Source organism: Protopterus annectens, chromosome 13.part0, assembly GCF_019279795.1.
Source record: "Protopterus annectens isolate FY-2018-M chromosome 13.part0, PAN1.0, whole genome shotgun sequence".
In the NCBI taxonomy this organism is placed as follows: domain Eukaryota; kingdom Metazoa; phylum Chordata; order Ceratodontiformes; family Protopteridae; genus Protopterus; species Protopterus annectens.
In genome coordinates this window covers 13,399,383-13,425,806 of record NC_056747.1, presented here as the reverse complement: position 1 = coordinate 13,425,806, position 26,424 = coordinate 13,399,383, and the positions used below count along the sequence as shown (strand labels likewise).

Here is a 26,424-nt window from a genome sequence, read left to right as displayed (position 1 = left end):
GTCCCGTTTGCATGTTTCTGTAATCATGATGGGATGATTGAGGGGAAGGTCCTGAAAGGACCATTGAGTTGACAATAGCCACTGAAGAATCCTCATGTGCAATCTTGCCAGAGGAACTAAAAGAACCGTGGCAGACATTGAACCTAAAACTTGTAGAACCATCCTGGCTGGGGCTTTGGATCTTGAAATCAGAGCTTGGACTTGGCCCTGTAAAGTTTGGATCCTTTCGGCAGGAAGAAAAACGCGCATCAATTTTGAGTCTATCTCTGCTCCTATGAACCTTATGCGCTGAGAGGGCAGCAAGACAGACTTTGACCAATTGAATGTAATCCCAGGGTAGCACCCAGGAGATGGTGGCTTTGAGGTTGTCCATTAGTAGATGCCTGGTGGTGGCAGTCAGGAGCCAGTCGTCCAGATAGGGAAACACTTGGAATCCAAGACTCCTCAGGTGAGCCGTCACTACTGCCAAACACTTGGTGAACACCCTGGGGGCTGTGGTGAGACCAAAGGGCAGTGCACAAAATTGGTAATGACTGACTCCCAGGCTGAAGCGCAGATACCTCCTGGACGCCTGATGTATCGGTATGTGATAATAGGCATCCTTGAGGTCTATGGAGCACATCCAAACATCCTTCTCCAACAATGGGAGAATGGCTTGTAACATGACCATTCGGAATTTGGATTTCGTGACGGATTGGTTCAGTCTGCTGAGATCCAATATTGGTCTCAGGTCCCCTGTCTTTTTTGGCACTAAAAAGAACCTGGAGTAATTTCCGGATCCGATCTGTTCTGTGGGGACCGGTTGGATGACTCCTTTTTCTAGCAGCTTTAAAGCTTCTGCGGCTGCCATTTCCCTTTGACTGGGTGGTGGGTCCGGGATTTTTTTGGACGGTGGGGGTGAGTATGTGAATGGGATGGTGTAACCTCCGGCAATGATCCGAAGCACCCATCTGTCCTGAGTGATTGACTCCCAGGCTTTTAGGTGCTTGGCAACGACACCCGACTGGCTCGAGCAGCACAGCCGGGCAATCCCTCATGATGTGTGGGAGGCTGAAGAGCCACGAAAGGACCCACGGTCTCCAGAATTGCGGGGCCCTCTGCCGCCTCTGGGACGGCGTCTCCCAGAAAAATTTCCCGTCCTCTGCCTCTGGAAGGGAATCTTCCTGCTGTTGGGGAAAAACTTACGAGATTTACGGAACCACATCTTCCCCTCCTTTAGCCTTGGGGTAAGGCCGAAGGGAGTGGAATAACGGGCACCTCGGCAGATAAAGTTTTTCCCTCTTGCTCACAGCGGGTAAGGGTGTCTTTAACCTTAGGTCCAAACAAAGAGGACCCATCAAAGGGAGGCGTCGAAGGAAGACTTGAAGGCCTCCATGAACTGACACAAGCGGAGCCAGGCTTGTCTCCGTGAGCCACGCCTGTGCCTGCCGCTCTACCGCCCTTCGGCCGCATAGGAAATGAGCCTCATGGACGAGTTAGAAATTGACGTAAGGATAGCCAACTGAGAGCTAACCGACTGGGCTAGCTGCTCAGGTAGGTTACCGAGAGGAATCTGACAACTCCTTGACCAGATCCCTCTGAAGCCTGGTAAAATGTGCCAAATAATTCAGAGACCTTAAAGTAAAGGCCGCTGAAGTCAGGGTGCGCTTCCGTACCTGTCCATGCTCCTAGACTCCTTATTAGGAGGAGGGACGGACGTTGAAGCCTCTGCCACGTCCTGTTGTGTAGCAGATGCCACCACCATGGCATCTACAGCCACGCCTTTAGTGAGGAACTCCTTCTCGGGTGGGGCAGACAAAAATTTATTAGGACGAGAAGGGACTGGTTCCACGGTATCTGGATGTTCCCGCCCTCCGACAAACTAAATCCAGAAGCTCGTCGAAGGCGGAGACACCCAGGAGGCGGAGGGCTGAGCCCCAAAGGCCTTGAGGAGCACTGACTCATCAGCAGAGGGGTTTGGATATCCAGCCGCCTCGTTGTTTGAGGATCTCTAAGATGTCTGCAAATGAGACATCATCCGAGGGCGACTTGGGACCCCTCTGCATCATCAAGATCATTGTCCGATGTAATAGACTCGGGAGTCCACGTGCTTCCTCTTGCACGATCTCTTCCTTGGGGTTCCTCCGAAGACAACTCGAAGAACCCTCAGGAGGAGGGAACCCCAATGGGGGTAACCTCAGGCCCAGGGGCTCCGCTGCCTACGGACAGGGGAACTGCCAAAGACCCAGTCTCCACGCCCAGGGAAGGTGCGGTAAGGCGGAGAGATGGCAAGAAGACTTGGCCAAGGCACTCCTCATGGCTCTGAAAGCCGGACCCCCAGAATCCTGGGAGTGTCCGGTCCCCGGAGCCATGATAGCCGACGGAAGTCCCGCAGCCAAAGCACCGAGAGGGAGGCTCGGAACCGAAAGCATAGGTCCCGAAACATCACCCCCGGGTCCAGCCGAAGAAGTCCGTGTACCAAACTCGGACCCGAAGGCCCGGGTTGGAGTAAGGGTCGGAGCCGACCCTAAGATCTCCACCGGCTCCAACAGCACCTGCTCCGACGGAGCCGAAGCGGTCGGAGGAGGAATGGCAATGGGGTGGGCCTGGGCTATCGGCTCCGAAGCCAACTGGGTCGGAACCGAAACAAATTTTTGGAAGACTGGGGACTGGAACAGTCTTTGGAGCACCCTGTCTATATCTGAATCCGACATCCTCGAAGACCGAGAGGATACTGAACGGGTTCGAGATGGCCTCTCCAACGGCCCCAAAGGGCTAGGGGACCGGCTCCGAGGCGACTCGATGACTATCGGCGCCGAAGGAATACACACACTAGAATCCATCGGTGCCGAGGTGGACTTCGGCGCCGAGGAGGAAGTGTCTGAGCGGGCAACCCTTGTCGGCTCCGAGACCAGTGGAGCCGACGAAGGTGACCCGCCTCTCGATGCCCCAGTCATCGGCTCCGAAGCCAGAGGAGTCGAGACTGGTGGCATCGAGGCAGACCGTTCCGCCCTCGGCTCTGAAGTCCTTGGAGCCGAAGGAGAAGCCTGCCTATGTCTTTTGGCGGTCGGATCCGATGGACTGGTCGGAGCCGACGCCCTTTTCTTTTTAGCCGGAGAAGGAGAGGATGCCAAGGCTTCTTCAAAGGAAGGTTTTATTAACCCTTTAAGAATCAGTTTATTTTTCCTCTCCTGGAGGACCCTTGAGGAAAAAGCATGACACACACTGCATGACTCCTGTAAGTGTTTTGCACCCAAACAATACACACAGAGCGAATGATCGTCTGTGATAGACATTTTGAAATTGCATTTGGTGCATTTTTTGAAGCCCGAAGGCCTAGGATTTTGAGACATTATGGCAAAAAAATTTCAGTAACCTTTGACAGAAAAATACAATATCCACTGACTTTCTGTTTACTGACACTACCTAATAATAGGCTTACAGTTATCGCTTAAGTAAAGAAAGCGTCGCAAATAATAAGGGTACTTTGAAACCCTGAAAGGTTTTAGGAGGGTTGACTGACCGGGAAGGCCCTTAAACCAAACTTAACCCAATCACACAACAAGTCTTTTCACAAACTCCAAACACACACAAAAGTGAAGAATAGCCGTTAAAACAGCTTTTTATGACAAGAACAGCAAAATTCTGACAGAAAAAGGTTAGTAAATTTACTACTCAGCTCAGCCAGCTCGAGACCATGTCTTCGCAGATTAGCGGCAAACGAGATCTGGGGGACTGGTAGTGGTGCATCCTGGGATATAGTAAGCTCAGCCAATAAGAGACTTCGCTCTTTGGCATAAGCGTGCCGAGTCGGAGCCGAGGGATCGGCTCCGAACCCATCAGTCAGAATGTAGGCGAGATAGGATCACATAACATCATAGCGGTTACAACCGCAGGAGCGAGTGGAAGTACTGAGGTACGGTTTCCTGTAACGGAAGCAAGACGGCAACAGAATCAAGAAAGTGAACCGCCATCAAGGGCAGCTTCTGATATTCGGAGCTCGAATCCAGACAGAATAGTGGAAGCTAACAGTGGTTCAAACCGTTCAACAACATTTGGAATACCTGCTCCTGTGGCGAACCTTAACTCATGGATTAATAGACCGTTTGTATTTGAGCATAATTCACAAACTGCAAACAACACGTTGTCTAATGAGGTAAGCGTGGACCTTTCTGTCAAATTGAATATATTTGATGAAAAACTTTTTAAAGTACGCAAATTGCAATTAGAATCAGCGTACTTTCAGGAGTGTATTAATTTAAAAATAGTCCCAAAAGGTCTGAGGCAATGGCAATTTCCCTCTGGATTGAGGGAAGGGTCACCATTTCATGAAGCATTGTTACAGCTTTTTGATAAGCATGGCTTGGAACTATTGCAGTTAATGAGCACTCACTATAATTTATTAATAGACTCTTTACTTTTGGAACTTGAAGAACTTGACAGAAATATAAAAGATGACATGAATTTTTTAAGATACCGTTTTGAATATGAACGGTGTTTCACAAGTATAGACGAGCATATGTTGAAAATCAAAAATACTAAAACTAAGAAAATCGCACGAGACACTAAAGATTACAAGGAAGGAAAGGCTTATCCTAAGCCTCCTACTAATCAAGGCATTTTAACAGTTGCAACACGGGATGAAAGTGAGGAGCAAGGGGTCAGTGCGGAAAATGTTTCTCAAGATTCACTTGACAATAGTACACCACTGAATGAAAGAGAATCAAACAGTGGTAATACTTTAAGGAGAAGTGAAAGACTAAACCAGACAAAAATAAAAATATGAACAATCAGGGTAATGGTGAAAATAGTATGCAAAGTCACCAGCAACAAAATTTTCGGAAGGGGAATTATCAACAAACGAAACAGAATCGGGTGGTGCGGAACAAGAGGAAGAAATGGTGAATGTAAGTGATTCACCAGTGGATGAATTTAACCGCTTGAAAGTTTTAACCAACCGAAGTGGTGACTTTAAAATATACAATTACGCGGACATTGATATTTGTCCTGAAATTGTAGAGCTATTATCTAGGGGATACACCTTTGTTCCTTCACGTCCCATGAATCTAGCTGAAACGTTGCTGGATTTGAAACTTTTTTGTAGAAAAATTAACCTGACAGCCCTTATGGGCAACAGTACAAATGAAAAATCTGACTTATATGTATGTAGTGTATATAACCCTCCATTACATCCTCAGGTTTCTTTATTTGAAATTGCAACAGAATTAGACTTGAGGAACTTAGAAAAATCCAACCTGTACAGAAAGAATTATAGGTACAATATAAGTAAAGATGAAAAGGAATTGCTAGATTATTTAAAACAAGCACCCATCCGAATTATGAAGCCGGACAAGGGTGGGGGCCTGGTGATTATGTCTACAGATGACTATAACATTAAAATGTACAGTATCTTAGAAAGTGAAACTTACGCTAAAGCCTCAATAAATGAAATGCATGGGGCATATAGGAGAATAACAGCATGGATAGAAGAACTATATATAGAGGCAAGAATAGATAGGGACATTTATTTATATTTACAACAAGCTTTTCCAAGAACGCCCTATTTATTCGGGATACCAAAGATTCACAAATGCCTCATAAATCCACCAATGAGACCGTTAGTAGACGGTAGGAAGAGCTCAACGTATACTTGTGCAAAACTATTGGATAATATGTTGAAAAAATACATTATAAATGAAAAACAAATTTCAAAAGACTCTTGGACATTTTTAAAATCCATTAGTGAATTGGAATTTGTTCCTCAGGCAGTGTTTGTAACGGTCGATGTGAAAGACTTATATTCTAGCATTCCACATCAGATAGCAATTGAATGGGTGGCCGAAATGTTGTGTATGTCAGGAGCATCAACAAGTGAGATAAGTTTAGTGAAAGAATTAATAGACACTGTGTTATCTTACAACTATATAATGTTTGAGAAAGATATTTATCATCAAAAAATTGGAGTGGCTATGGGCTCACCATGTGGTGGTGCCATAGCAAATTTAGTAATGGCTTATTGGGAGAGGTCTTTTGTCCTAAACAATAATGTTCTTAAAGAAAAAATCTTACATTACACTCATTTTTTGGACGATATCTTTATACTATTTAAAGGGTCAATACAAGAGATTGATGACTGCTTAAAAAACTTAAATAGCACTACTAGTTTTTTAAGTTTTACATATCGCTATGATGTCAATAGTATAGAATATCTAGATGTAGCCCTAAGAAAAGATTATGAAAGAAATATGTACTTATCAAAAATTTTTAGAAAAGAGACACATTCGAATATGTATCTCCATTTTACCAGTTGCCACCCGAAACATCAGAAAAAGTCGGTAGTAAAAGGGCAACTGGTAAGAGCAGCTCGAATGACATCACTAGAGGAAGAATTCAATGAAGAATGTGAATTAATTTTAGAATTCTTCACATTAAGAGGCTACCCATATGACCTACTAAGTGAAATATTAATGGAAGTAAAATTTAAAAGAATGGAGGGTGTATATCAACCTATTTTAAATTTTGAATTAGAAGCAAGGCAGGATAGTATAAGAAATAGAGAAATAACTATAGGAGAAAAAGAGAAAGAGGAGGTCCCATTTGGTTGTAACTTTATTTGTACTTACAATTTGGACTCAAAACTAATATTTAATATATTGGTGAAGAACTGGGAATATTTACAAAATGACAAATATTTTTGTGATCTACTACCAAGTAAACCTAAGATAGTATACAAACGTGGAGCGAATTTGAAGGAAATCTTACAAAAGAAATGTGTGTCCTTAACAACTAAGAGAGGAATGTCAAAGTGTTTAATGTGTAACTGTTGTAAGTATATAGAAGAAGGAACTAGATTTGTGATTAATGGGAGAGAATATAGAACGCTGGTTAAACACAGCTGCAACAGTAAACAGGTGGTCTACTTAGCGAATTGTCAGTCATGCCAAGCGTTTTATATAGGAAAGACTGACAGGAAACTAGTTGATAGGATCAAAGAACATATATATAATATTAATGCCAAGAAAATGGACAATGCGTTAGCTAGACACATTGACACCTATTCGAACCACAACTTTAAATTTAGAGTTTTAGATCAAGTTAACTCAGATGGCAGGGGAGGTAATGAAAGTTTGTTTTTGGAAAAGTTGGAACTCCTTTGGCAATTGAGAACTAACGCAATGAGAACCCCAGGCTTAAACAAAATGTGTTCTATTAAATGTATACTTAGATTGAAAAATTTAGACAGATGAAATTATTATATTTAAACAATTTTGTAAATAATTATGTACATAAGTATTATAAACATAAATATAAATATGAAAACTATATGTAATAACTCTGTATATATGGATGCAATCATTGAGTACAGTTGAGAAGTTAAAAGGAGTAGATTCACATTATATTCATATTATACATTTTACTTTCACCTATTTGAACAAGAATTTTTTAATTTAATAAGACTTGTTTTTTGAGTCCAATTTTATATATATACATGTTTTTATATATATACATGTATTTATATTTATATATTTTTATATATATTTTTATATTTTTATATATATGTTATAAATATTTGTTTATATTTAAGTTGAATTTATTGAAATTATTGAATGAGATACTATAAATATAAACACAGAGAGTTATTCTTCTGATAAATAAATTTAAATTTAAAAATTTTTAAATATTTTTTAATACTTTAGTATTTTTAAACTTTCAAACATTAGATTAATTTTAACATAATTAATGAGTGCCAAAGGTTAATAGGATAGGCTTGGGTAACATGGTGTCTCAGGTTTAGAGTTTATAATAAAATAAATCAAATAAAATAAAATAAAATAAAATAAAAAATTATAGAGTATAAAATAGAAGTAAACACACACAAAAGTTTTTTAAAATATGTATGGTTCACACTGAGGTTGATTTGTTTTGTGTACATGTTCATTTAAACCACTCAGTAATATTGTTTTTAGTTTAACAATTTTAGATAAAATGTAATTAATTGATTAATTGTACTGTTGATGGGGGGAGGGGTTACATATATATAAAAATATAAAAGTGTATTGTAAATGTTAGTTGCTGTTTCTGAAGAAGTTGGGGCAGGAGCCCTGACAAAAAGTGTATGATTACTTTGCACACTTAAAGCTTATATGTTAAATAAATCGTGTTTGTAAACTTTGCAGCATCGTACTGAGCAGTTTGATTTGGAGTACTGCTATTGCTATTTGGTCTTGGCTTTGCTGTCTGAGTAAGGTGGAGCGTTGTGTGAACTTGGTCGTCTTTGTTTTTAAAAAGTTTGTCGATAAATCAGAACATTCAGCAGTAATAATACAAACTTCCAAAACCCGCAGCATAATACTTAACGTTTTCTCCAGTACATTTCAAAGTGGAAAACAATTTGTCTCTAACAAAACAGAGATTCTGTAGCCAGAGGACACCTGTTATATTTCCCAAAGAATTGTGCATCCATTCAGACTCTCCTCCACTTCAAACTGCTACTGTATCTGCATTTAACTTTTAAAACATCTGTAAACTTTCCAGCATCAACATTGCCTGAAACTTCTAACTCCGTTTCAGCAAACCAACACAGACCTAATAATATGTTATTGAATTCTCTGTGATAATGTAAATTTAGTTACTACAGCATCTGGAGCAGATCCAATGGTGTTGGAACAATCAACGAGGTTCTAAAAGGTCACAATGCCTGCATAACCCTCTTCACATTTCCTCACTGCATCAACAGAAATGTGGAACTCAGCCATCTGTCTGCAGAAATTCTGCAGAGCATTCCAAAGCCTACAATACTGCATCCCATAACAAATTTCTCTAAAGTCCTTCCTCTTCTGACCTGAATAACTCTGCAATGGTTGCAGCAACATCTACTAGACTAATTTTTGAGGACAGTCACAGAAACCTCTACATTCTCTACTCTGTACATTTTCCATAGATACCACAAAAGAACCAATCCTTGGTCCCCTAGTCATTTCATAAATAATATCCCCAGCAACTCAGCATCACATTTTCTCTTCTATGACTGACTAATTTCTTGGCCTGTGAATAAACAACATGACTGTACTTAAAAAGAGCTCTCACTTAACATTGGCTATCTGCAAAAATGGGTGTCACCTGGGCGCTCTATTAACTTATGTAAAACTAAACTAATTTGGTCAGACACCAAAAATCTTACTACACAAACTGACTTTCTCACAAAGCTTTCCCCAACAGGCAATCCTACTAAAGCCCTTAAACCTACCTGTACACAGTGCACCCACGTTCTTAAACCCACCTGTACACAGTGCGCTCATGTCCTTAAACCTACCTGTATGCAATGTGTTCACACCCTTAAACCTACCTGTATGCAATGCACTCATGTCCTTAAACCTACCTGTATGCAGTGCGCTCATGTCCTTAAACCTACCTGTATGCAGTGCGCTCACATCCTTAAACCTACCTGCATGCAGTGCACTCATGTCCTTAAACCTACCTGCATGCAGAGCGCTCACGTCTTTAAACCTACCTGCATGCAGAGCGCTCATGTCCGTAAACCTACCTGCATGCAGTGTGCTCACGTCCTTAAACCTACCTGCATGCAGTGTGCTCACGTCCTTAAACCTACCTGCACGCAATGCGCTCACGTCCTTAAACCTACCTGCATATGGTGCGCTCATGTCCTTAAACCTACCTGTACACGGTGCACTCACATCCTTAAACCTACCTGCATATGGTGTGCTCACGTCCTTAAACCTACCTGTACATGGTGCACTCACGTCCTTAAACCAACCTGTACACAGTGCGCTTGTGTCCTTAAGCCTACTTGCATAGAGTGTACAGTAATCTTATGATCTCTAGAGCATTAACACCAGATTAACTTGCACACATGGTCTCTGTAAGTAAACACGGACCATTAGCAATGACAAGCTCACACAAATTATACTATAATGCATTACTTTTACATCAGCATTTCTAACAATACTCATAACCAGTTTAGTTAACATCTTCCATACAAAATCAAATGTTAATCTTTGTCCACTAAATTTTGTACTACACGTATGACCTGTATTTTTAAGAGAGGAGGAGACGTGTGTATGTAGGGCTGAGTAAGACAGTCCAACCTCCACCCCCCCCCCACAAAAAAATAACAAAACTACCTGCATTGTGAGAGTTAGTGGTACTTTCAGTAGAACAATCTAGTTCACTAAATTGGTCTACATGACTCTGACATACGAAAACTCCAATGAATAACATTTCAGAATACCTCCAACATATTTAAGTTTCTTTAATGGAATAGGTCACTGAATAATATTTAAGAATACCTCCCATATATTTAAGTTTCGTTAATGGAGTAAGTCAATGAATAACATTTCAGAATATCTCCCACATATTTAAGTTTTGTTAATGGAGTAGGTCACTGAATAACATTTCAGAATACCTCCCACATATTTAAGTTTCTTTAATAGAGTAGGTCACTGAATAGCATTTCAGAATACCTCCTACATATTTAAGTTTTTTTAATGGAGTAGGTCAATGAATAACATTTCAGAATACCTCCCACATATTTATTTATTTATTTTTATTTATTTAAATTTGTTGACTGGGAGTGTCCGACTGGACGTGGGTCCATTTTCAGCGGAGGCCCGGGGAGAAAAGCTCCACAGTAAAATAAACAGTAGTTACATTGGATTACATAGTGATTAACAATTTAACATAGAAATTACTTACAACATATTTACAGATGAAGAACATAGTACATCAGTAGACAACTAGAATCTTTATCTGTGACGTACATAACAGGCATTAACAAATGTAACAATGAGAAGTTCCTGCTGTATAATAAGTACTAGGCTTATGAGCATCTGAGCTTGCTATCATCAAGGTAGTTAGTGGAGGTGAAAGAAAGGTAGTAGTTGGATGGGGTGGATGATATTAGAGTGGGAGTTGCAAGGGCATAGCCAGCATGTTTTTAGGTGCGCTTTTAATAAAGTTTTGAAGTTGGTGCATGATGGTACGGAAGTAATTGTGGGTGGGAGTGAGTTCCATAATTTGGCTATGGCGCAAGAGAATAGCGCTTCACCAGCAGAGTTATTGGCTTTAGTGATCTGCAAGTGATTTTTGTTGCTGGATCTTAGTGGTCTGGTGGTGCGATAGGGTTGGAGTAGATTCTGGAGGGATGGGACATTTAGTGGATGGTTTACTAGTTTGTGGGTGAGTGAGAGTTGATACCACTGAAGGAGGTGAGGGAGTTCAAGCCAGCCCAGTTCAGCAAGTGAGAGACAGTGGTGACTACAGTAGGATGCCCCTGTGGCGAATTTTGCGATTTTGTTGTAGCAGGTCTCTAGCTTGTTTAGATCACATTGCCTTAGGTTGGTATATACTGGAGAGGCATAAAGTAGGGTGGAGATAAGGTGGGAATTTGCTATTGAAATCTTTGCTGCTTTGGTGAGAAATTGTTTATTTCTGTATAATGCTCCTAGTTTTTGTGGACTTTTTTTATGGTCATGGATATGTGAATGTCAAATTTTAGTTTATTGTCTATTTCCACTCCTAGCAATTTGGTGTGTTCAGTTGGGTATATAGTGGTGTTGTCTTTTGCTGTGATGTTAAAGTGAGAGTTGTTTTGAGTATGTTTGGTGGGTTGGAAGATGAGTAGTTTAGTTTTGTTTGGGTTGAGTATTAATTGGGCATTGGATAACCATGTTTCAACAGAGGAAAAGCCTTCCTTTGTGACTTTTTGCAGTTTGGGTAGGGACTGGGCTGAGCAGATGATGGTAGTCATCTGCGTATTGGATGAGTGTGCCATGTTTGGTGGCTGAGGCTAGATTATTGGTGTAAACAGAGAAAAGTAGGGGTCCAAGGATGGATCCTTGGGGAACCCCTATGGAGACAGGTAGTTGAGGAGATATGTCATTTTGCCATACAATGGATTGTTGGCGGTCAGACAGGTAACTCTGAAACCAGTTGGTGACTGATTGTGAGAAGGATAGGTTATTGAGGACAGAGACAAGTTGTTTGTGTGGGACCATGTCAAATGCTTTAGATAGGTCTAGGAAAGTAGCAGAGGAGAGATAGCCATTGTTTTTATGCTGAAGGATAGTGTTTGTAAAGGAGAGTAAGGCAGTGGTGGTGCTATGGTTTGGTCGGAAACCATGCTGAGTACTGGAAAGGAGGTTGTTAGTAAGGAGGTAGTGTGAGACCTGAGAGTGTATGCATCTCTCTAGTATTTTGGAGAGTGGAGAGAGAATAGCTATGGGGCGGTAATTGGTTAGTTCTGCAGAGGGTCCGCCTTTGTGGAGGGGAATTATATGTGAGACTTTCCACAATATGGGAACGTAACTTTCTGACAGAGATCGGTTAATCAAGATGGATACTGGGTAGGCCAGAGTATCAGCTGCGATTTGTAGGTATTCACTTGGGAGGTTGTCTGCTGCTAATTTGGTGGGTTTAAGTTTAGTTAAGAGTTTTTTTATGTTGGAGGTAGGTACAGGAGAAAAAGAGAAGGCAGTGGGGAGATTACTAGTTGAAGGTGTGGGTTGGAGGGGAGGGGGGTTGTGTTGTTTAGCTAGTGATAGGATGGTTTGGGTGAAGTGTGTGTTGAATGAGGTAGCAATATTTTCTGAGGAGTGAGGGATGTTAGGAGGAGGGGTACTGACTTTACCTGGGTGGAGGATGGAGTTTATGGAGGACCAGAATTGTTTGGGGCTGTGTTGTGAGGAGTCTAGGGAAGACTGGTAGTATTGGAATTTGTCCTGTTTTATTAGCTTTTGACTCTATTGCGTAGTTCTAGGAATTTCTGTCTAGCTGCGGGGGTTTTGGTTTTGTGCCAGTGCTCCCAGGCTTTATCCCTGTTTTTCATTTCTGACTTAGTGGTTTTCTGTAGCTATGGGGAGGGTTGTGCTTTGGTTCTGGAAAATCTTATGGGGGCATGGTAATTAAGGATGTTCAGGAAGGTAGTATTAAAAGATTCAACTGCGTCATCTAGACTGAGGTACTTTAGAGCATGCCAGTTACATTCTTTGAGGGATGAGATGAATGTGAGTGGGTTAAAGTTTATTTTTTACGTATTTGACGATAGATGACAGGTTTAGCTTGGTACAGGTATTTTCTGAGTAGGAATGTTGGGGAGTGATCACTGAGGCTATCTGATAAGCAGCCTGTTATATATGACTGGGGGTTCTTACTGACTAGTATCCAATCCAGGGTAGAGTGCTTGCTGGAGTTTTTATTTATCCTTGTTGGTGACTGGACTAGTTGGGTGAAGCCATGAAGGTGTACATGATGGGTTGGATTGTTGCCAGAACAGGATTGCCAGTCAATATTGAAATCACCTAAGATGATAGTTTCTTGGGGAGATGGTGGGTAGACCAGCTGAGGAGGTTTTCTAGTGGAGGGATGTTTTGGCCAGGTGGGAAGTAGCATCCAATTATGTTGATGGTTTTGTTTCGGTTAATTTTGAGGTTGGTATATATTATTTCTTCATTGCCTATTTGTGGAGCTGATGATTTTAAGATCTGGATGTTTAGATGTTGTTTAAATATTATAGCTACACCACCTCCTTTTTTGTTTAGCCGGTCTACTCTTAGTATGCCGTAACCTGTAGGGAGTATTTGCTCACTGGTAATGTGAGGTTTTAGCCAGGTTTTAGCCAGGTTTCTGTCAGGACGACTATATCTGGGGAGTATAAGTCTATGGTGGCATGGAGTTCATGGACTTTGTTGGATATACTTCTAATATTTAGGCTTAGTAGAAGGAAGTCACTTGGCTTTCTATTGGCTGTAATATGGGAGAAGTTGTGATTTCTAGTCTGATTATGAGGATTGGGGTTGGAGATGGTAGGGCCAGGGTTGGGGTGGATGTCTCCACTTAGGGCTAGTTTTGATATGCATGAGATTATTAGTTTCCTCAGTTTTTGAATGTGTTTCTTTATAAGGGAAATTTTATGACATATTTAAGTTTCGTTAATGGAGTAGGTCACTGAATAACATTTCAGAATACCTCCCAGATATTTAAGTTTCTTTAATGGAGTAGGTCACTGAATAACATTTCAGAATACCTCCCACATATTTAAGTTTCGTTAATGGAGTAGGTCAATGAATAACATTTCAGAATACCTCCCACATATTTAAGTTTTGTTAAAGGAGTAGGCCACTGAATAACATTTCAGAATACCTCCCACATATTTAAGTTTCTTTAATGGAGTAGGTCACTGAATAACATTTCAGAATACCTCCCACATATTTAAGTTTTGTCAATGGAGTAGGTCACTGAATAACATTTCAGAATACCTCCCATATATTTAAGTTTCGTTAATGGAGTAGGTCAATGAATAACATTTCAGAATACCTCCCACATATTTAAGTTTCTTTAATGGAGTAGGTCACTGATCAACACTGACAAATTTCAGACACAAGCCAAGTTGTGAAAAAACAATTAAAAGAATACAATATGTACAAAGTGCTGAAAACAAACGGTACAGTCATAATGCACCTATAACATACATGTTTATGTAGGTATGACTTCACATCTATTTCAGATCATGCCATATCAAGACTGTGGTTGAAAGTGGATCCCTGTGGCCAAGTCCATGCACATATATGTAAAAAGAGTAAAACAGACCAGTAGATACACCAGAGAGCTAAACGGTTAAAGGACAGACATTTGTTTACAGAGTATATTCATCACAAGAACAAAGGATTAGATTCATGCCAGAATATTTCAGTGGGTTCAAACCTAGGCCTTGACACATTCAATTAAAATACAGTGGACTAGGGATTTCCAAATATTATGCTGTTTACACACAGGACACGTGAGCTGAGAAAATCCAAACTGGTAGTAATGACTATGAGGACCTTCAAGAAAAGTGGGCCGATTTAAAGGGTTCTATCATAGTTTGACTTAAGTGCCGCAATGTATTTTGCACCCCATCTTACCAAAATTATGTGAGCAGTTTCTTACTGAATAGCAAACGTTATATTATGAATAAGACCACATATTTCTACTACATTTCTTACTGACATCACTTGAGGAATAGAGAGTGGTGCATCCATAGACTTTAATGGAGTTGAACCTACACATGTGCTATGGTGCATCCATTAAAGTCTATGGACAAGCACAAACTCCCTACAATGACCTCATCAAGGGTAAAGTTCAATTAACTTTTCAGTGATACCACATAGGGGAAAACAGTATGTTACAAAGGAAGTGATACCATATAGGGGAAAACATTATGTTACAAAGGGTATCATTTTAAAATTGGTGCTGGAAAATAGGCACCAAAAGAACAAAAATGCAGTATGGTTCTGGAGGCACCATATGCCATGGTGCATAAGTTAATCTATAAATTGTGATGGAACACTTAAAAATATTTTACGCATAAATATGGAAATGAAACTTAGAAAAACTAGCTTTAAAGGGAATCTACTTGTAGATACACACAGACAATGTAACCTAGTACAAATTAAGTGCAGTTTTTCAGCCTTAAGTGTAGTGAACACTTTAAGGAAGAACAAAACAAAATGTAAAAAAGAAAAACTAGCTGTACAGCAGTGATTACCACTGTCAACATTTTTATGTAAGATCCATATCAAAGATCACTTTGCATTCTTGCTAAAAATAAGAAAACAGGATTCAAGCTGGTAAAGCTTGTTTAAAAGTTTAAACAAATAACACCCACCACCACTCTGTGAGGAAAGGGGCAACTTTAATCAAAATAATAAAACATTTAAAAATGTAAAACAGTAAGCGCTTTTGTAACTTAGTGTTGCTTCCTTAGATCATTCAAAAAGTACATCAAATCCACAGTTTTACATAGTTAAAACAATTAAACATCCACGGACAATGAAAAAGCAATTAAAAAATCAACTGTGCATATCTAATATTCACAGCAATCCATTTAGCCAATCATTTAAGACTATAAAATCTATCCTATCAAAATGGTTACAAAAAACATACTAACCTATCAATGATCAAACAAATCTATAATGAAATTGGTTGAATCATCCTTCTGGTTAACATCCATTGGTTGAATGACTAGCATGTATGATACAGCTCAACCTACTAAAATAGCAATCATGAAATGAGGCAGTATAATTTCAACAAACATTAACAAAATTAGTTGTAAAAATAAAAATGGAGATTCCCTGCTGTAACCAAATAAGCATATGCCAATACATTATATCAATCATGACTAACATCAATACGATTGAAAATAGTCAGACGTACTCCAAATAGTAAATCGCTTAAATGAACCATTGCCATGACTCCTTGCTTCTTCAATGATAGCAGAGAAAGAAACGTCCAACTAAGTAGAAGAAACTTACCGACTAAACAAAAAATATATAATATCTGAACAAAAAATATATGCTATGAAGGTGAGCAGTTCACAATCAAAAACTTGCCACTATGGCATTGGTGGCAATGGATAAAATAACAACAAATCAAAATCAAGAATTTCTGATAAAAACCAATCAAGAGCTACTACTGGGATAGGTTAGAGAGCTGCTACTGTCTAAATCCATTGGTTGAACCTCTGCGATTAACCTCCTGTCAAGATGGAAATAGTTAAACCAGTGGGTGCCTTGCCTACTTGTAATTGGCCACTTAAAATGTCTTAACACAGTGTAATGAAATAATATAACACATCAGCTCTACAAGTACGAAGCCAATCTACCAAGGATAACTCTACAAATACAAGACAATGCCTAGAAACATAAACCAATTTGAACTATCTCAAAAATGAGCATTTCTATATGGCCAAGGAAAACCATTGATACCATTTGATGGATAATTCAAAACATAGAAGTTCACTCCAGGGAACGTGCCAAAAGGGTTAGAAACATTAACTACTACTAGCGACTCCTCAAGCCAATAAATTCTACTGTATGCTGCCCAGCATAACCAATAAATCAAAGCCGAATGGCTAAAACCATAACGAGGCAAGTCACAAGAACACTAACTTTTAGTTATGTACTTACCATAACTTTAGATGTTTGGGATCCATCTCGCCTACATTCTGTACTGATGGGCTTGGAGCCGATCCCTCGGCTCCGACTCTGCACGCTTATGCTATAGAGCGAGGCCTCTTATTGGCTGAGCTATCTTTATCCCACGATGCACCACCACTAATCCCCCAGATCTTGTTTGTCCGCATTCATGCACACATGCACAACTTGTTTATATAACATTGTTAGATGTTTCAAGATGAAACAACAGGATTCGGACCTTCTGATATCCTCTGATCTCCAAGGAAGGGGGAAGGAGGGTGGGTTATTGGGAATGTAGGCGAGATGGATCCCAAAAACTCCGCTTTGTTAGAATATTTTGGAAAGAAGACTGGAAGTTCTAATGATTGTTGTAGGCAGAAACTGGAACAAACTTTAGGGACAAAGGAAGGATTTGGCCTGAGTGATACTCTGTCTTTGTGAAAAACCAAGTACGGGGGTTTTACAGACAAAGCTTGAAGCTCTGAAACCCTTCTGGCAGAAGTAATTGCCACTAGAAAAGCCGTCTTCCACGATAGAAATTTTAGATCACATGTCGCTGCCGGTTCGAAGGGGAAGTTAAGGCGCGTAACACTACATCGAGATCCCATGGAGGAGCAGGATGAGAAATCGGAGGTCTTAAAAGCGTAGCACCTTTCAAGAAGGTTTTACACAATCTGTTGCTCATTAAAGGTGGGTTTATAGATTCGTGAAAATTGGAAATAGCTGCCAATTGAACCTTGATGGTAGAGACTGAAGAGCCTTGATTGAAAAGAGAAGTTAAAAATTTTAGTACTTCTGATACGGGAATAGTGATGGGATCCAGGCCCCGGAGTTGAGCCCAAATAGCAAATCTTTTCCATTTGCTAGAATACAATTTCTTTGTAGCAGACTTGTGGGCCGAAGATAAGATGTGTACAACTTCTGGATCCAATGTATGACTCCTGACTATAGTAGGAAGAGGAGGAGCCAAGCCGTCAATTTTAAGGTGTGTAGGGACTGGTGGAATAGTCCTGACTGATGAACCAAAAGGTCTGGGATCTGATCCAGGAACCATGAACCTTCCAGAGCATATTTCCGAAGATAGGGAAACCATACTTGACGAGGCCAGTAAGGAGCAACTAGGATCATTTTGCTCCCCAGGAGAGATGCCTTTTGGATCACCCTGGGAAGGAGAGGAACTGGGGGGAAGGCATAAAGCAAGCCGGTGGGCCAAGGTCGGGCTAGTGCGTCCATGGGGCTCTTCCCCAGAGCCGGGGTCAGGGAGAAGAATTTTTTGCACTTCGCATTCAGTGGAGTCGCGAAGAGGTCGCAACACGGAACTCCCCATTTGCTGAAAATTTGATTTGCAACTGTCATGTTCAGAGACCATTCGTGAGGAGAGAGGATGGTTCTGCTCAGTCTGTCGGCTATCACATTGGACTTGACCGGGATATGAGTAGCTACTAGAAAGCGTTTGGTCGACACTGCCCATTCCCAGACTCTCATGGCCTCTCTGCAAAGAGGATAGGATCTGGTCCCTCCCTGTTTGTTCAGGTACCAGACAACTGACATGTTGTCTGAGTGAACGGCAATTACGCCCTGAGGGAGGTAATCGTGAAGGGCTTGAAGGGACAGAAGCACCGCCCTCATTTCTAGGATGTTGATATGAAGTAGGGTCTCTTCTGGGTGCCATTTGCCTTGGAATGACCTGCCCAGAGAATGCCCCCCCACCCCATCTGGGCGGCGTCCGTGGTCAAAGTGGCCGCAGGAGGTGGTGGAACAAAGGGTCGTCCCTGATCCAAATTGGAGGGCACTAGCCACCAGCGAAGGTCCCGTTTGCAAGTTTCTGTGATCCATATGAGGTGACTGAGAGGGAGTTCCTGAAAGGACCATTGAGCTGAAAGAAGCCACTGGAGAATTCTCATGTACAACCTTGCCAGGGGGACTAGAAGAACCGTGGCGGACATGGATTCCAATAGCTGCAGGACCATTCTGGCTGGGGCTTTGGATCTGGGAAGTAAGGCTCGAACTTGAGCCTGAATGGTTTGTATTCTGTCTGTAGGTAGATAGACCCGCATTTGGTTTGAGTCTATCTCTACTCCTATGAATCTTATGCGTTGAGATGGCAGCAACACAGACTTTGGCCAATTGAAGGTGATTCCAAGGGAATTGCCCAGTGATATAGTGGCTTGTAGGCTCCGCAATAGTAGATGCTTGGAGGTGGCAGTTAGGAGCCAGTCGTCTAGATACGGAAACCCCTGGAATCCTAGACTTCTCAGGTGAGCAGTTACGACCACCAAACATTTGGTGAACACCCTGGAGGCTGTGGTGAGACCAAAGGGCAGCATGCGGAACTGAAAATGACTGCCTCCTAGGCTGAAGCGCAGATGTCTCCTGGACGCTTGATGTACCATGATATGGTAATAAGCGTCCTTGAGATCTATGGAGCACATCCAAACATCTTTCTCCAACAATGGGAGAATGGTTTGCAGGGTGACCATTCGGAACTTGGACTTTTTGACTGAACAGTTTAGAATGCTGAGATCTAAAATGGGTCTCAAGTCCCCGGTCTTTTTTGGCACCAAAAAGAATCTTGAGTAAGTCCCTAATCCGATCTGGTCTGCGGGGACCGGTTGGATGACTCCTTTTTGCAGCAGCTTTGAAACTTCTGAGGCTGCAGTTTCCCGTTGACTGGGTGGCGGGTCCGGGATTTTTTTGGACTGAGGTGGAGAGTGAGAGAAAGGGATGGAGTAACCTCCGGCGATAATTCGAAGCACCCATCTGTCCTGAGTGATACCTTCCCAGGCTTTTAGGTGCCTCGAAAAACGACCCCCAACTGGCTCCGGAGCTGCACAGTCGGGCAATCCCTCAGGGACTGTGAAAGGCTGAAGAGCCACGAAAGGACTCGCGGTCTCCAGTGTTGCGAGGGCCTCTGCCGCCTCTGGGACGGCGTCTTCCAGAAGAATTTCCCCCTCCCCTGCCTCTGGAAGGGGGATCATCCTGCTGAGAGGGGTAAGGCTTCTGAGATCTACGGAACCACATTTTCCCTCCTCTTTTAGCCTTGGGATAAGGCCGAAAGGGAGTGGAAAATCGTGCCCCTACGGCAGTCAGAGTCTTACCCTCCTGTTCGCAGCGGGTCAGTGTGTCCTTTACCTTGGGTCCAAACAGGGAGGACCCATCAAAGGGGGCGTCGGCAAAGGAAGACTTAAAGACCTCCACGAAATGACACAGGCGGAACCAGGCTTGTCTCCGTAGAGCAATGCCTGTACCCGCCGCTCTACTCGCCCCTTCAGCCGCATAAGAAATGAGCCTCATGGACGAGTTTGAAATGGACGATAATGTAGCCAGCTGAGAGCCAACCGTCTGGGCCAGCTCCTCAGGCAGGTTACCCAAGAGGGTATCGGAAAGTTCTTTAATCAGATCCCTCTGAAATCTGGTAAAGTGCGTAAGGTAGTTCAAGGACCTTAATGTAAAGGCCGCTGAACTTAGGGTGCGCTTTCCGTACCGATCCATGCTCCTGGACTCCTTATTAGGAGGATGGACGGACGTCGAAGCCTCTGTTACATCTTGCTGGGTAGCAGATGCCACCACCAAAGCATCTACAGCCACAACTTTAGTTAGAAACTCTTTTTCAGGGGGTGCCGAGAGGAATTTATTAGGACGAGCAGGCACCGGTTCCACAGAGTCTGGGTGTTCCCACGCCCTTCGACAGATCAAATCCAAGAGCTCGTCGAAGGGCGAAGACACCCAGGAGGCGGAGGGCTGAGCCCCGAAGGCCTTAAGGAACACCGACTCATCAGCAGAAGGGGGTTTGGACTGCCAGCCGCCTCGTTGTTTAAGGGCTTCCAGGATGTCTGCAAAGGAGACATCATCCGAGGATGACTTAGGGGACCCTTCTGCATCATCGAGATCAGTGTCTGATGTAAGAGACTCATCAGAGTCAACGTGCTTCCTCTTGCACGATCTTTTCCTGGGGGTTCTTCGAAGAAGCTTCAGAAGGACCTCCAGGAGGGAAACCCCAGTGGGGGTAACCTCAGGCCCCGGGGCTCCGCTGTCTAAGGACAGGGGGACTGCCAAAGACCCAGTCTCGGTATGCAGGGAAGGAGCTGGGGAGACCGTGGAGGCAGCCAAAGATGATTTGGCTAACGCACTCCTCATATCCCTGAAGGCGGGACCACCAGAATCCTGGGAGGGTCCCACCTCCGTGGCCACGACGGTAGACGGCACCCCCGCAGCCGACGCACCGAGAGGAAGACTTGGGACTGAAAACATCAATCCCGAAGCATCCCCCCCGGGACCAACGGAAGAAGTCCGCGTACCGAACTCCGACTCAAGAGCCGGAGTTGGAGTAAGGGTCGGGCCCGACCCTAAAACCTCCACCGGTTCCACCAGCACTGGCTCCAACGGTGCCGAGGCTGTTGGAGGAGGAACCATAGTAGGAAGGTGGACCATCGGCTCCGAAGCCGAATGGGCTGGAGCCGAAACTAACTTTTGGAACACCGGAGACTGGAAGAGTCTTAGGAGCACCCTGTCGATGTCCGAATCAGACATCTTGGAGGATCTGGCCGATACCGATCGGGTCCGAACCGATTTCTCCATCGGCTCCATAGGACTAGGGGACCGGCTCCGAATGGATTCAATAATTATCGGTTCCGAGGGAGATCTCAAGGCAATTTCCCTCGGTGCCGATGAGAACTTCGGCGCCGAAGGGGAAGAGTCTGAGCCGGCAACCCTCATCGGCTCCAATATCAGTGGAGCCGATGAAGGTGACCCGCCTCTCGATGCCCCAGTCCTCGGCTCCGAAACCAGAGGGGTCGAGACTGGAGGCATCGAGGCAGACCGTTCCGCCCTCGGCTCCGAAGTCCGTGGAGCCGATGGAGAAGCCTGCCTAGGTTTTTTGGCAGTCTGTTCCGACAAACTGGTCGGAGCCGACGCTTTTTTCTTTTTTGAAGGAGAGGAAGATGAAGATAAAGCCTCCTCGAAGGAAGGCTTTATCAAACCTTTTAGGATTAATTTGTTCTTCCTCTCCTGGAGGACTCTTGATGAAAAGGCGTGACACACGCTACATGACTCTTGTAGGTGCTTGGCGCCTAAGCAATAAACGCACGAGGAGTGGTCGTCCGTTATGGACATCTTATAACCACACCTCGCGCACTTTTTAAACCCGGAGGGGCTATGTTCTTTTGACATGTCTACTGATAGAAAAGCACCAAAAACTGGTAGTTTAAAGTTGAAAGAAATACAAAGTTTTTTTTTTTTTTTTTTTTTTTTTTTTTTACCAATACAGTTAACAAAAACACAGAAAGAGAGGGTCAAGACCCTCTAACTTAAACGGGTACTTGACCCACAAAACAAACACTAGAATGGCAAATAGCAAAAAAGGAAGGCCCCTCTAACTAAAACTGGAAACCTTCCCTGACGAAAAAAACACAAATTTCTCAATAAAAATACGTAAAACACACTCGTATCACAACAATAGCTGTTAAAACAGCTTTTGGGTTCAAAACAAGCAAATTCCTGACAGGAAAAGCCTAAATAAAGTAGTACTTAGCCCAGCCAAGTTGAGACCACGTCTTAGCTTAGTAAGCGGCAAACGAGATCTGGGGGATTAGTGGTGGTGCATCCTGGGATAAGAAATAGCTCAGCCAATAAGAGGCCTCACTCTATAGCATAGCGTGCCGAGTCGGAGCCGAGGGATCGGCTCCGAGCCCATCAGTACAGAATGTAGGCGAGATAGGATCACATAACATCAAGCAGCTCTTGTCTGGGATTGGTCATAATACCAAAAATATCATTAACATGCACTGTGAAAAACAGTCACAACAGTCATTTCTGCCCCATTATTGAATACCTTTTCACCAAAGGGCAGATCACGCGGATGCAACCTCTGAAGATAAAATACAGACAAATATATCCTAACCAAACCAACCATAATTACTACCACTATTCCATCCATGTATTATAAATATAGATGTCTACTCCTTAAATCGTACTGCAAGGGGTGAAACCATTCAGTATAAATGACAGCTCCTCAAACCAATTAGTGCTACTAAAATATGGCTAAAATCACTAACATGGCAAATAAAAGCTGAATGGCAATGGCAGTAATCAGGCCCATCAGAGAACAAGCTGAAAAGCAGCTCATCTACTGGTCATAATGTGGACAGTCTTGGCTCAATAATAACAAAAGCCATTACTCAAAGGAAACATAATATCAAATCAAACTCCAGGTGTTACCATCTTCACAAAAGAAAAGGGAACTCGTACTATAACAAATCGTACACTTTGACAGCTCCTGCCCCATTTATACCTTATAATGGGCATGTAATAGCGAAACTCTAAACAAAAATACTATGTCAATAGCTAGTCATGATGCAGCCTATTGCAGCTCTACAATACCAAAAACCACCAATCAAATAGCCCATAATGTAGATACAATCAATAACTGGTACCAATATCACAAAAGATAATAAAAAAGGCATATTCTGAATCAAACTAATCATATTAATCACCTCTACCCCATCCCTTAATAAGGTATTAAACAATAAACCACAAACAACAACAATCTGCTACTATCAACAATAGTAACTAAAACAACACTGACTACCAAAATAAGACCTCAACCCCTAACAGACTATCAAGTTAAACTTGTGTGTGTGTGTGTAAAACACGAGAGCAAACATAAAATCATTAATTTTCTACGTATACCTCTAGCTCTCAAGGCAGGTTTCAATGATAGCTTGCCATTGAGGCCAAACTTCCAACCTACTTGGAGTTGTAAAATTCATGCCAACTCTCTACATTTGGTCTTATTCAGAATGTCGCCAAGTCTAGTCCCTTCAAAAACTGTTTCAATAACCATAAACCGAAAACTACAGTCACTCCCTTCTTCACCCAGATGTTTGGCCAAGGGGTTACTGATGTCACCTTGTCTGGTATTCCTCCAATGCTCTCTAATCTTCTACAACTTATTTAAGGAGTTTACTAGCTTGGTTAACTACTGCAGTGGTGGTGCTGTGGTAGCATTGTCGCCTCACAGTTAGACATTGCACGTTCAATTCTCAGAGCGTCTTCTGTGTGTCGACATGCGTGAATGGGCGTTCCTTCATTGAAGGTTGTGCATTAGGCCCGGCAAGCCAGCACATAAAAATCTGCTACCGATCATTAGCGGACCGGAGTTCCGCTGTGGCGACCCCTAACCAGATAAAGCCGAAAGACTAACAACAACTAGCTTGGTTAACTATTCATTCTGATGATGTCTAAGGTCGAAAACGCAAGTTACTGTTTTGTGGCATTAAATCTTTTTGGTTCACTGACCTGAAGAGGCGTTTCGTTTGCTGATTCTGCAAGTGCTTTGGTTTGTAGTGATTTTGGTACTGTTTCCAAGCACTTTTTCCTTCTCAATCATCTTTGACATATTTTTAAAAACATTGTTAGAGGACAAGCTATAAGGATCTCACATTTGAGCAGTGAGACAAGCACCTTTGAAAGAGAGTTAGCCCTTATGAGGGATGAGTTTTTAGCTAGGGGATACAGTGTGTAAGAGATAGATTCAGAAATAAAGACAGTGATGATTTGGGGGGGGGGCAGCACCCTTTTATTCAGACCGTAGGTCAGGAATGTATGTAGGTGAGCTTGAGCGTCACAGCAGAATGATCAAGTGTGCACCACCAGTCTTCATACATTAGTCTAATAATGTTAATCTTATTTGTGGAGCTATTAAAAGGAACTGGCACATTTTGATGTCAGACAGTGGAATTAATGCAATAATAGGGAAGGAGCCCCGATCTGTATCCAAGAACAAGAGCTCCCTCAAACGAATGCTACGCTATGGACCCAAAGGCACGCTACATAGAGAAGATGCCTCAAGGCACCACTGGGTGTGGGAAAAGCAATTATTGCTGTTTTATTGATGCCAGCAGTTTGTTTAGACATCCAGTTACTGGGAGACGGTACACATTCAGGGTTTCTGCTGTCAGACTAGAAATGTAGTGTACTTAGCTAGGTGTACAACGTGTCCACATTTCTATGTGGGGAAGACGACTAGAATGAAGAAGCTCTTAGAACCAAAGGAAGCTTTGACAAAAAAAAGAAGTTATGTCCTTACCATAATGTTCCATGTAGAGTGTTCATCTCGCCTTTGTTCTTACACACGGGTTCGGAGCCGATCCTCGGCTCCAAGTCGGCCGCATCGCAAAGCTCTGCATCTCAGAGAAGCTCGAGACCAGACTATATCCCACAATCCTCCCTGCCATTACTCAGATCTAGTTTGCAAACAAACCAGACCGATAAACCAATACCTCGGGTGCAAGAACTACACACTCTCACAGACATCCAGAGACACTCTCTCACCATAGCAAAATAGCTAAGGGTAGTAGCATATACCCCATGAGACACAGAACAATATACCCCGGAAGGGGTTAAGACATTTCAATCAGAGTCTAGTCCTACCCGTTCTTCCAAACAACGTGAGGGAGGGAAGGGAGAGAATGTAAGAACAAAGGCGAGATGAACACTCCACATGGAACGTTATGGTAAGGACATAACTTCTTTATGTGAGAGTGTTCAATCTCGCCATTTGTTCTTACACACGGGTAGCGTCCCTAGCTCCGTCACCCCGAGTGACTCATGGAAGAACGTTCCTAAGCACAGTGGAACCAAAAGATGTCCTGTTTTTGGAGGCCTTGTCAACTCTATAATGAGTGATGAAAGTATGTGGCTTAGACCACGTGGCTGCTGCACAAATCGTGTCCAAAGGCAAACAAGCTGCATGAGCCAAGGAAGTGGAAACGGATCTGGTAGAATGGGCCTTAGGTTTAGTAGGCAAGGACTGATTCGACTTAGAGTATACAAAGGCTATACAATCAGCAAGCCATTTAAATAATGTATGTTTTGTAATTCCCATGCCCTTTTTATTGTCTGCAAACGCGACAAAGAGCTCATCTGTCTTCCTGTAACTTTTACTCCTATCCAAATAAAATCTTAACTGCCTGTGAACATCCAACTTGTGCAGCATATACTCCAACTTGTTAGTATGGTTCTTGAAACAGGTAGACAGTTCTACGGATTGGTTAATATTTATGACAGAACATACCTTTGGAAGGAAGGATGGATTTGTACGCAAAGAGACTCTATCTGGGTGGAAAATCAAGTAAGGTGGTTTGACCGATAATGCTTGCAGCTCTGATACCCTTCGAGCTGAAGTAACAGCTATGAGAAAAAGTGTCTAAGCAGGTTCGAAGGGTGGCAACATGAGTTGTGACAATAACAAATTTAAACTCCATGAAAGAAAGGCTTCCTGACGGGCGGCCAAAGATGGAAGGTTCCTTTCATAAAAGCCTTACAAAGTCTGTGAGACATAATGGGAGAACCGTCCTCACCAATATGGAAGTTCGATATGGCCGCCAACTGTACTCTTAGTGTGGAAGTAGAGGCTCCTTCGTGAAAGAGGACAGATAAAAATTCCAGTACTTTATGTAAAGGAGCTACCAGGGGG

General features: G+C 42.6%; 1 protein-coding gene across 1 annotated transcript in view; it reads right to left on the bottom strand.

Annotated features, from left to right (window-relative positions):
* The window catches only part of UBXN6 (UBX domain protein 6), a 1,665,022-nt gene that overhangs the window by 1,314,920 nt on the left and 323,678 nt on the right, over positions 1-26,424 (bottom strand). The gene's annotated exons all lie outside the window — the stretch shown is intronic.